Here is a 12,121-nt window from a genome sequence, read left to right as displayed (position 1 = left end):
CACAACCACGTTGACTAGTCTCATTATAAATTTTGATTGGGGATCTAAAGTGGGCCTTTACTGCTGTCAGGCAAACATCAATTCCTTATCCATTTTTGGGTAACATTGTAGTATTTCCAGAATCTCTCACCTGGCTTTAGTTCATCTCCTGGCTTTAGTTCTCACCTGGCTTTAGGTGGAGAGAAGTAGTCCATTTCCATATCAATAGGTAATTACATGGGCAAGCAGGGCTTATCTGGGCGGGAGAGGTTGGGTGCAGCTCTCTCTTCTTCTGCAGCCCAGTGGAGACAGACGCAGGATGACTGCTTGTAAGAAGTAAATGGGTTTCTTAAACTTTATTTCTCCTTTTGACTGATTTTGGTTTCAAAGGTATTTTGCCCCAGGCAGAGTTACACCATTCATTCTTCTACTCTTTTAGATAATTTTTTTTTTTTTACTTTCTCTCCTTAAAGCTCTAACACATCACCCCTCATTTGTAGTCTAAGCTGATGAAGTGCAGAATTTGACCACTTCTCACCACTACCATTTCTCACCGCCTCTACCATGGTACAAGTCGCTATCACTCATTTAGATTACCACAGTAACATCAAAACAGATCTTATTTTTCTACTTAAGACATAGCAACCAAAACGATGCCTTTAAAATGTAAATCAGATCATGTCACTCTTCTGTTCAAAACCATGCAAAAACTTTTCCTTTCATTCAACATATGAATTGAAGCCCTTATGACCACATTACGTCTCTGATCTCATTGCCCAATTTTTTCCCCAGATCTTCATTCTGCTGCTGCAACATTGATTTTCTTGTACCTTGAACACACCATTTGCAGTTTGCCTTAGTGTTTTTGCATTGGTTGTTCCCTCTGCACAAATGCCCCTTTCCTAGAAATTTGCATGGCTCATTCTTTCACCTCATCCAAGTCTCTGCTCAAATGTTATCTTCTCAATGAGGACTTAGTCAATCTATTTAAAATTTCACTGCTCATTCCCAATACATATACCCCATTCTAATTTTCCTTTTTTTAAAAAATAGGATTTACCATCTCTCATAATATATACCTTACTTGTGTATCATATTTAATATATATTTTTCCCACTGCTATCATGTAAGTTCCACAAGGGCAGTAATCTTTGTCTGTCTTGATCTTTAATATATTGCAAGGGCCTACAGGAGTCCCTGGTACATAGTAGGTACTCAGTATGTATTTGTTGAATAAATGAATGAATGAATCCTAGTTTCTGGATGTGTAGATCTGTTCCTACTCTGTTAAGTGTCTCTATTCCAATCAGCCTAGGTCAGGGGGATGAAACCACATATAAGGAGGTAGGATTACTCCTTCCAGAGATGAATGAAGTAGGGTAGATTCTCTAAGAAAGAACTTTGCTTTAAGAAAGTGGAATGGGGGTAGAAAGGAAATAATGAGCATGTCTGTAAAGATGGGGTCATTAAAGTGTTGCATAACCAGTAGGCTCTGGGGCTTGGGGCAAGTCTTAGAAGTTGGACTGGATGAACTGGACAATTCCTTTCAAATATAATGTTCTAAGAAACTTGTCCCAAGAGTGTTGATGCCTGGAGGAGATTTCTAATGGTGTTCAGCAAAATTCTTCTCTTGCTTCTTAATCACTTAATAGGTTTACCCTCAACTTTGGAGACACAGGAGTTAGTAAAGTTACAGAAGGCATATGCAGAGAGATAGATAATACACAGCAGAACCAGGGATTAAGAGCATCCCAGTGGACTCCAATTAATCACCAAAACAAATAAGATAAAACTTCACAAGGATCAATTTAGGCTCCAGCATTTGGGGGTAAAAAAAAAAAAACACAAAAAAATCAATAGTACAAGTGCAGAATGAGGGAATCAGGCTTGACAGCAAATTATATGAAAAAGACTTGAGGGTTTTAGTTGATTACAAGATCAATATGGGCCAACAATGTGATGCTCCCTCTAAAAACAAACCCAAAAAGTCTCAAATGCAATCTTGGGCCATGTTTGCAGAAAAATAGTCCTCGATGTAGAGTAGGAAACATAATAGGTACAGGATACTTTGTGCCTAGACAATGGGGGAAGTATTTTATTTAGCTGAGATTGTCACATTTTAAGAAGAGCATTGACAAATAGTCAAAGTGTTGAGGATACCAGGAACTATTCATTCTTTAGAACTTTATTTGTTTAATACTGAGAGTGTTCCTGTCTCTGCATTAGGTGGTGGGGTTATACTAGTGAATAAGCACACCCAGATTCATCCATCTGGAGTTATTGAAGGAAGTGGCTTTAAGAAAGCTAACATATATATTATTTATTAACTTACTCTAACATTAAAGAGAAATGTTTTATGATTTGATTATTGTACAAATTTTGAGGCATACAGGAAACTGAAAAGTGGTGAAAAAAGTTTGCTTAGAATTCCCTTATTTGTGGGTAGCCATATATATTTTTGTGCACTGCTTTTACTCTATGAAGTTTTCAGAAACTCAGAAAAAAATGTGGACATGTGCTTGAGGGGTCTATTGTGGGCCAGATCTGAAGTGGGGCTTATCATTTTCGTCAACAGCTGACTGGCTAGAACTCAGTTCCATGGCCCCTAGTACTATGAAGGATGCTGAGAAATGTGGGCTAGCGTTGTCTCAGAAGAACAGAAAATAGTATTTTCTACTATAATCATGACTGTTGAGGCCTTGGCACTCGAGCTGGCTTTGTTTTGTTCATGATTCAGAGTATTTACTATTAGAAATATCATTCTTTACTTAAAACTACTTTTGGATCAGAGCTAGTTTAGTTTACTTTTTGTTTTTTTAAGAGTTGCCATTTTCATTTTTCCTTTATGACTTTTATATAGAATTTTGCTTGGGCTTTGTTTTGGCTCTTGGACTAGCTGAGTATGTAACTTCTTCATTTCTTTCATGTGATTCTGGCTTTGTTTTTTTAAACAGCATTTCACTAGGTGCAGCCTAGTGGAATGTGACCCTGCCATCTGGGCATTGAGATTGCTTTGATACCAGAGGAAGAAGGTGGAAATCTGCCCTTCTCTCTAGCCCACCTGCCTTCCTCATCCTTCTCACTAATCACGTCTTCCTGCTTCTTGAATTGTGTTGTACTGAATCTTCTCTTACATCGTCTCACATTTTCTACTCATCACTTTCAAAGAGCAGCCACTTTATCTTCTATAACTCTCTGTTTTCATCATGATCTTTCCATGTTCTGATCTCTGATCCTTTTTAGTCTCTCTGGACAGGATTGTTTAACTAAATCCCTTCATGCTTCATAAAGGGGCTGGTAAAATCTTTCTGCTGGATTTGGTTACTTTAAAACTTTATGATACTTTGGGGATTTTCCAAAACTTCTAAAATATCACTGAATGAAGGGTAACTGAAGTACCCCAACTCAAAGATATTTAAAAAAAATTCCTTCCAGTGATAGATGTAAGAGATTTTCCTTGCTGCCAAAATGGCTTGGTAGGTTAATAACCTAATTAATAGATTGTTTTTACCAAAGTAGTGTTAATTGGGTTAATTTGATATCTCTTTCTCTAGGAAAAATTTCAGTCTAATCTGTCTGATATATGGCTGCATTTGTGCTTCTTTTAATCCATACACCAGAGGTAGTTGCTGGATTATGCCCTCCAGAAGTTGTTATCTAGCATTTAATCAAGAGACCACACCCCAGAGATGGCTACTCTGAATATTTTACCTATGTTGGTTTCAGATCAATACTGCAGATTTTGTTGATGAGTACATTATAGTTTAGAAATGGACTTTCATTAGTGAAATTAATGGTCAAGATATAGAGATTGTCTAGAAGATACTCCTTACCCTTGCACAAACAGGACAAGGCTGAAGTTCAGCTAGGACCTTCTGTTCCGCCTACACTAATTGTTTGTCATCAGCGTCCATTCTGATTGGGTAATAGGTGCTATTTTTGATATTAGATATTTGGAGCATTGCCTGTTGGAACAGGTATAAGAATGAGAGCCCAGCAGTCTGCACCTTTGGGAGGGTCAACAGGGTTGCTGTCTTTGATTATAGGTTTATACAGAGTTCAACCAATGAACTGTTCGTAGGCAGCTTTAAAAAATGCCCTGGCTGTGATTCTAGGTGTTCCTATCTTCAGTCACTAATTGGAAGGATTATGGGTTATCTGACTCTATATGAAGGGTAGTGAAACCCCAGTGTTTGAGTTTTGGCACATTTGGCTTGGATAAGCCTTTCCAGGAAGGTGCTGTCAGACTTCCTAAAAAGACAGAGAGCTGGGATTTCATCAAGTTTAAAGAACAGGATACAAATGTCTTGGGACTGCTGGCTAATTAAGTGGCAGGAATTTGTTAGGCATTTGCATTCTTAGTTAACTTGTAGCATGGTTGTAGAGAGATCTAGAATTATCTCCTGACTTTAATGAGGAGTTCTTAATTTGCAGTTCATGGACCCTTTGCATAGGTAGAATTGAAGGAGTCCATGGGATTGGGTATGAAAATAAAATTAATTTTTGTCTTCACTAACTCTAACTGAAATACAGAACTTTCTTCACTTACGAGTGCAAGCAAGCCACACACTCTGGTATTCCTAACTTTACTTTCTGTCTATTAGAAATCATATTTATTTTCATGACTCATTATGGTGTTGCAGACTTCTCAACATGTCATTTAATCTCATCATTACTTCAAAATTATGGTAGCATTAGATCTACTGGCAGGTCTATTTATAATTTATTAATAGAGAATTCTATGTACTTTTATATCACAAATATTTAAAAATATTTGAACAACTGTTTCAACATATTTAGCTGCCTTTTTCATTCTTATGCATTTTATGCATTTAAAATGTTATTCTGAAAAGACACAAGAATTATTAAGAACATCTGCTTCTTAGAGGCAGTTGATATTTACCAAGAAAGCCTACTATTCATTCATGACTAAATTAACTTAGATTAGTTTCCAACAGTGGATGATGCACGAAGTGGACAGGTTGTGGGAGAGGAAGACCAATGGAAAAAGGTGGTCATGAATTAGAGCTGTTTTCCCTTCCCCAGGTTGGGTGATTCTAAGCTAGGTTAGCAAGCTGGCAAGGTTCTAAAACCAGAGGTACTATTTCTGGAGGTAGGGCCCAGCTGTGTTTCTGGGGGTCGGGCAAGACCTGTCCTCATGGCTGGAGAGGAGCAGCATTTATCTATGATCTTTTCCTGCGATGCAATCTTGTTTTTACATCTCCCTTATTTTTTTCTAAAAAAAATGGTGTTTCATATTTTTAAACATCATTGGGAAAACATATTAACGTAGAAACTCTTGAGAGGGTGTCTTCTCAAGAGTTTTTCTCAAGCACGTTTGAAAATGTGCTTAGGAGCAAGTATACCCCTCGTCTGCCTGCCTCCCTATCCCCAACATATCCCCCCATCTATTTCACTTCTGAGTTGGACATTCTGGGAAATAAATAAAAAGTATAAGGGACTATAGGAAATGACTTTCAAAATGTCATCTATTTTAGAGAATGTTTCTTCATTTCTTAAAAAATTAATTTATCTGGATATAAATTTTTATAGTAGTCATCATTATAAATATGAGGTAAGAAATTAGTTTTGTATTTGGGGATAATAACAAAAGTTGAAAGGAAATTCCTTTCTTCTATTTTAAAACTATATCTAGACCAGTGGCCTTCAGAAGTTTTTTGAGGGACTTTTATCCTACAGTCAGAAATGCATTTTATGTATTGACCTAGTAGAGATACACACACACACATGCACGCACACACATGTGCACATAACTACAATTGAAACAAAGCTTCAGGAATCAATACCTACCCTTACTACATTTCCATTCCATTCCATTCTTTTTGTAATTTAAGAAACAGTGCTGGCCTTAACTCACTAAATTGATTTTACAACTCACTAATATGTCACAATCTGAAGTTTAAAAAATATTGGTCTAGGTGAGGTTTGTGTTTTTTTTTTTTAATGAGCAATTTCCTTTTTTAAAATATTTTTACTTTTCTGAAACATTCTCATCAAGATCAATTCACAATGATTTGGTTCACCACATTTTAAAATTTATAACACACATCAAATTTTACTGATCACAGAACAAACTGGTGGAGGAGGGCAGGGGAGGACAGATGAACTAGGTGAAGGGGATTCGGAAATACACACTTTCAGTTATAAAATAAGTCACAGGAAACATACAGCATGGCCAATATAGTCAATATTGTAGTAACTTGGCATGGTTATTACATGGTAACTACACTTACTATGCTGAGCATTTTGTAATGCATCTGTTAAATCACGATGTTGTACACCTGAAACTATTAATGTCAACTGCACATCAATAAAAATTTTTACTGATTTTGTCTTCTGCCATTGCGATTTTTTTTTTGAGAGGGCATCTCTCATTTATTGATCAAATGGTTGTTAACAACAATAAAATTCTGTATAGGGGACTTAATGCACAATCGTTAATCAACCCCAAGCTTAATTCTCAACAGTCTCCAATCTTCTGAAGCATAATGAACAAGTTCTTACATAGTGAGTAAGTTCTTACATGGTGAACAGTGCAAGGGCAGTCATCACAGAAACTTTCGGTTTTAATCACACATCATGAACTATAAGCAATCAGGTCAGATATGATTATTCATTTGATTTTTATACTTGATTTATATGTGAATCCCACATTTCTCCCTTATTATTATTATTTTTTTAAATAAAATGCTGAAGTGGTAGGTAGATGCAAGATAAAGGTAGAAAACATAATTTAGTGCTGTAAGAGGGCAAATGTAGATCAGGTGTGTGCCTGTAGACTAAGTATTAATCCAAGCTAGACAAGGGCAACAAAACATCCACGGATGCAGAAGATTTCTCTCAAAACAGGGGTGGGGGGTGAGGTTCTAAGCCTCCCCTCTGTTGGTCCCCAATTTCTCACCTGATGGCCCCCCTGAGACTGTGCCTGTCTTAGGTTGTTCCTCCCTTGAGGAATCTTACCCGTCTCTGGCTAACCAGTCATCTTCCGGGGCCATACAGGGAAATGTAAAGTTGGTAAGTGAGAGAGAAACAATATTCTTTGAAAAGGTTGGCTTTTTACTTCTTTGCAGATTTATGCCGTGTTGGTTCTATGCCCAGCATTTGTCTTGAGGTATCTTTACCACTTGGAAGAATTATGATATTCGGTGTGAGGTTTGTGTTTTTGATTCCTAAACAGTTCAGAAATGACACACTGCATTTTCTCCTACCCTCTTTGTAGCACTCATCGTTGTGAGACAAAACTGAGTGAGGGGCTTAGCTGGAGGGACTTACTATGTACTATTAGTCATTGTTTTGTTATCTTTTTTGTTCTTCTGAACAATCTTTATAAGTAAACAATTTAAACTTCATAATGGCTGAAATATTTATCTTTTTTTTTACTTCTGTACCCCTAGAGCCTAAAAGAATGACTGGTATATATTAGGTACTCAGTAACTACTTAGTAAATTAATCTTATTATCTCAATGTTACAGGCAAGAAAACTGCAGCTCAGAGGGAGTTGTGACTTGCTCAGTATTTCAGGGATTGTAAGATATAGATCTGGGCTTAAAAGGGTCTGTCCAATTCCCAAGTCACAGGATGTGTATGTAGTAAGAACAGCATAGAGTTGGACAGGCTAATAATTTGGCTTTATGCAGATGGGATGGTATGGTGTGCTGGGAAGTTTAGTGTGGTTGTTTTACACTGTATTAACCTAAGATCTGGTCCCGAAGGCTTGTGCTATGTTTTTATATTGTTGATTATTCATTCATGTCAACATAGGATGAAGATCATATGAATATTTTGATTACAAATCATACATTTTGACTAGCAGCTTTTCCTCCTCACCACCCAGAACAAATACAGCTAGCCACTCAACAGACTGGGTTCTGCTGTAGCCAAATTGCTGGACTTTGCTGGAACTGTAGATGCCACTGGGTGAGCGCAATCTGAGCCCTCCAGGGGCTACATCTGCCTCTGAAACTGGCCACATCCTCACAGCTCTTCTACAGGTTCTCACCTGATGGTACGTAGCCCCTGGGAAAAGGTCATTGTTTAATCTTTATGAAGGCAGAGATTTTTCTCTAAATCTAGGCCAAAGCTTTCCAAATGAAATCGTTCTGGCCAAGAGAAACACTGAGCAAAAGCAACAGCGTCTTCTTTCTCCCATCACTCAGAAACCTTTGGCAATAGGCTTTCTCAATTAAAGGTGGCACAGCTGCTGTCTGGGGCAGAGCTTTGCTCCACTGCCTCACAATGGTCTGAGCACCCCAGCCACTGGGGAGCCAGCAAGATCGGGACATGTGAACGACTGATCGTGGATCTCGAGGAAGGAGACACAGCTGCCTAGCAACTCCCTGGACAGAATTGCCTTTAGCCATGTGAAAATAATTTGATTAATGGATTCAGAGAGTCTGGTGGCATCCAAGCATACAATGCATTTGTAGGAATGTGAGGCTGGCAAGTTGTTTCAGGCTGAGCCTGGGGCTGAGCTACATAGGACTCTCAAAGCACAGAGACTGGTGTCCTATCCGCAAGTGTGGATCCCACTGGCTTTTAATTCAGCTGTGGTCAGACTCAGCACACGGGCTGGAGTGCAAGTTGTAATGAACAGTTTTGGATATCTAGGCCATTAAAAACAGAACACTTAAGTTGCATCTTAGTCTTAGTGATAAAATCGTTGGGAAAAATTAATAAAGTCTGATGAATGTGAAACCCACATGAAAGGAATCTTCCTAAAGACATATTTTCATTGACTTGTGTTGGACTGTCATCCTTTTCCATGGCAGGGTTATACATGTGTTAGAGAGCACAGGCTTCTGGTGGGTCTGCCCAGTGTTTTCTGACTATAATAAGGATTTATCTCTAGTTTGTGTCTGTTTTAGGAAAAAGAATGCCTCAAGAGATGTTTAGCATTCACAGATACTTCATAAGCATTCACTTAGCTTCTGAGCCATTCTGTTTTGTCTGCTTCTTTCAAGCAGTGTTTCTGGACCTCCTAGACCTTATTATTTTTTGGACTACAACCTGGACTATTGGGCCTCTGTCCAATTTGATGCATTTCTTGTCTCTCTCTTAGTGTCCAAAATCTATCTCTATTTCCTTTAATATTCTTTCATAAACAACCCCAAAGCACTTCATAGCAAACCTCTGGTTTCATTTCCCATAATTGAGTTTTTACCAATAGGGCCTTTTTGGGGATGGTTTGGGCTTGATGACGAGTCTCTGAAATCTTTGTTAGCATTTTCTCCTTTTAGCACTGCCACAGGCAAACTGATAAATAGAGGGGAGCTAGCATTTCTCAAACATCTGCCATGTTTCAGACTGTAATGGAGGTCCCAGGGCAATTGACTAAAATAACACATTAGTCAAAAATAAATATTTCCAACCATAGACATTTGTCATATATTGGTGATTTCATTCATTCTGGTCATAGTGTTACCATTTTAATGTGACCTTGAATATTTGTGTCTATGTATCAGAGATTTTCAGAGATTTTGAGTTATTTTTATGAGCCCTGGGATACTTATAAGAATGTACAGTGCTTCTCTTCATTTCTCACATATTTGGAATTAGTGTATTTATTTTTAGCCAATTAGGCCTGCCTAGCTTGTTTGGCAGTCTTTCATGAATTTAAATTTTTATTCAGCTCTGAGTTTTCTAGAATCAAACTCCTAAATAATGGGTGCTTCCCACTACTAGTTTACATACTGATAAATTTTGTTGTGTGCTAGCATGGTTTTACAATTTAAAAATCACGGTGCTGGAGAGCTATTCCTCCATTTACTCTGCTACTTTGCTTTTTAAAATTGAAAGCTTACTTTAACCTAATGACACTGACTTATTTAGATAAATTTCCACCATCTTGCTTGCATATTCATTTTATATATAGCAGCTTTAATAAAGAAACTTTGTAGAAAAAGCAAGTTTGAAGGAATAGCAAATGTTTGGTTGGACATGACTGAAAACAACATTAGGTTTTTAATGTTATTTAACATCAGAATGTGAAAGAAAGTGGTAAGGAATATTTATTTATATAATGTGCCATAGATTGTGCATTTTAATGCTGATAGGCATTTATTGAGCATTTTATCCAAAGTGCACTGTTTGTCTATTCGGGCTGCTATCATAGAATACCATAGATCAGGTGGCTCATAAACAAAAGAAATTGATTTTTCCACATCTTGGATTGCCAGGAAGTCCAAGATCAAGGTGCTGGCAGATTTGACATCTGGTAGGACATGCCTGCTAATTCAATAGTGGCTATTCTGGGCACTCCCACGAACATGGCCCGGCGAACGGTGCGGAGCTTGCGGGCTGCAGGGTGCAGCCTGTTTGCTGCCTTGGTGCCGGTTGCGCCCTGCCCTCTGCATCCCTGGAGGCTGAGGGCAAGCGCCATCCGAACGCTGTGCACGGGCCCTGCTCTGCTCTCCATGCATAAATTCACAGACAAACATGAATGGATAACAACACAAAAAGGTATTGGAACAGTGGGATTCAGAAATTTTGCACAGGAAGCTTTGGGAGATTTTGTTTACTGTAGTCTGCCTGCAGTTGGGACAAAATTGAACAACCAAGATGAGTTTGGAACTTGGAAAGTGTGAAAGCTGCTAGTGAACTCTATTCTTCTCTATCAGAAGTAACTGAAATTAATGAAGGTCTTGCCGAAAATCCAAGACTTGTCAACAAATCTTGTTAAGAAGATGGTTGGCTGATCAAGATGACACTTGAGTAATCCTTCAGAACTAGAGGAACTTATGAGTGAAGAAGCATATGAGAAATACATAAAATCTATCGAGGACTGAAAATGGAACTCCTAAATAAACTAGTATGAAACAACTTAATCTAGTATAGTTGTCTAAAATTATTGGTGGATAGAAAGTTTTGATAGCAACTTTAAGTAGTACCAGTGGAAGAAGAAACTACTTTCAACATGCTGCTGGAAGAAAATCCTCTTAACTTTCTAATGATTGCAGATAAATATGCTATGAATCTTTTCCACAATACCCTATGGTCTTTAGGCTAGACTACAATTACAGTATTCAGAGTTGCTAAAATTACCTGTAAAAAGTAGGTATAAAATTATGTAATTCAAGGATAACATTATCTTAAGCCTTATGTAACTTGCTTATATCCATCCCTGGATTTGGGTCAAAATACTTAATTATCTTTCATTGGGAATACCTGGCAGTGGAGAAAAGTTTTGTTGTATATTGTCAGATGAAGAACAATACTATCTTAATTTTGCAATATACTGTGTTAGCTGGTGCTATTTTTATACAGTGAAGCAATAGCCTTGCAGGAAAATAAGAACAGTTTAATAATAAAAATCCAACATCTTCGTTAAAAAAAAAAAAAGGGCTATTCTCTTGCTGTGTCCTCATATGGCAGAGGGGTCAAGGGAACTCTCTGGGGTCTCTTTTATAAGAGCTTCCTCTTTATCAATTAATCACCTCCCAGAGATGTCCAAATACAATCACATGGGTGTTAGGATTTAACATAGGAATTTTGGGAGAGCATGAACATTCATCTATTGCATACACTAATACTGACTTTTTTGTCTGAGCAATCCTGTGTACAGGTAAAGTTGTTGTCACCAGATTATCATTGCAAGTTTAAACTGAAAAAACCCTGATTATCTCTATGCTAGCTGTTGTATGCTTTTTTCTTACAACTACTGACTACAGTAGGAATTACTGGGTCCATTTTACAGGGAATAAAACCAAGGCTCAGAGAAGCTGGTCACTTCTCAAAAGTCTCTGACTCAAATCAAGACTTAAAGCTAGAGGGAGACTGAGTTCATTTGAATTCAAATGTTATTTTTCAAATCTCTTAAAAGCCTAACAGCCATCTTCATTTCAGCAAGTTTCCACAAAAATAATTTTCAATGATTCCATGTAGATAGGCCGTGTGTAGCTGCTACCTAATCAGGGGCCTATATGTAGCGAATGCTCTCAGAGTCTCCTTCGTATCTCCTTGCACTTACTATGTCAAGGCACACTAGCTAACTTCTCCTTACAAGCATGTATGTATTATATGCAACGGGTGCTGGGAATTAATGTCCTTCCCCACCCTACCAATGGCTGGCAGGAGTTGGTGGATAAATACACCAGTTCTCTCACCCCTGGGTGGGATACCTCCG

At 37.9% G+C, this 12,121-nt stretch overlaps 1 pseudogene; it reads left to right on the top strand.

The window, feature by feature from the left end:
* The first annotated feature begins 10,265 nt into the window (after positions 1 to 10,265).
* LOC108389761 (glycine cleavage system H protein, mitochondrial-like) lies at positions 10,266 to 10,812 on the top strand (annotated as a pseudogene).
* The last annotated feature ends 1,309 nt before the right edge of the window (positions 10,813 to 12,121 follow it).

This window comes from Manis javanica, chromosome 15 (assembly GCF_040802235.1).
Source record: "Manis javanica isolate MJ-LG chromosome 15, MJ_LKY, whole genome shotgun sequence".
NCBI lineage: Eukaryota > Metazoa > Chordata > Mammalia > Pholidota > Manidae > Manis > Manis javanica.
The sequence above is the reverse complement of the archived record's forward strand: the minus strand, read 5'-3'. Positions and strand labels throughout refer to the sequence as shown.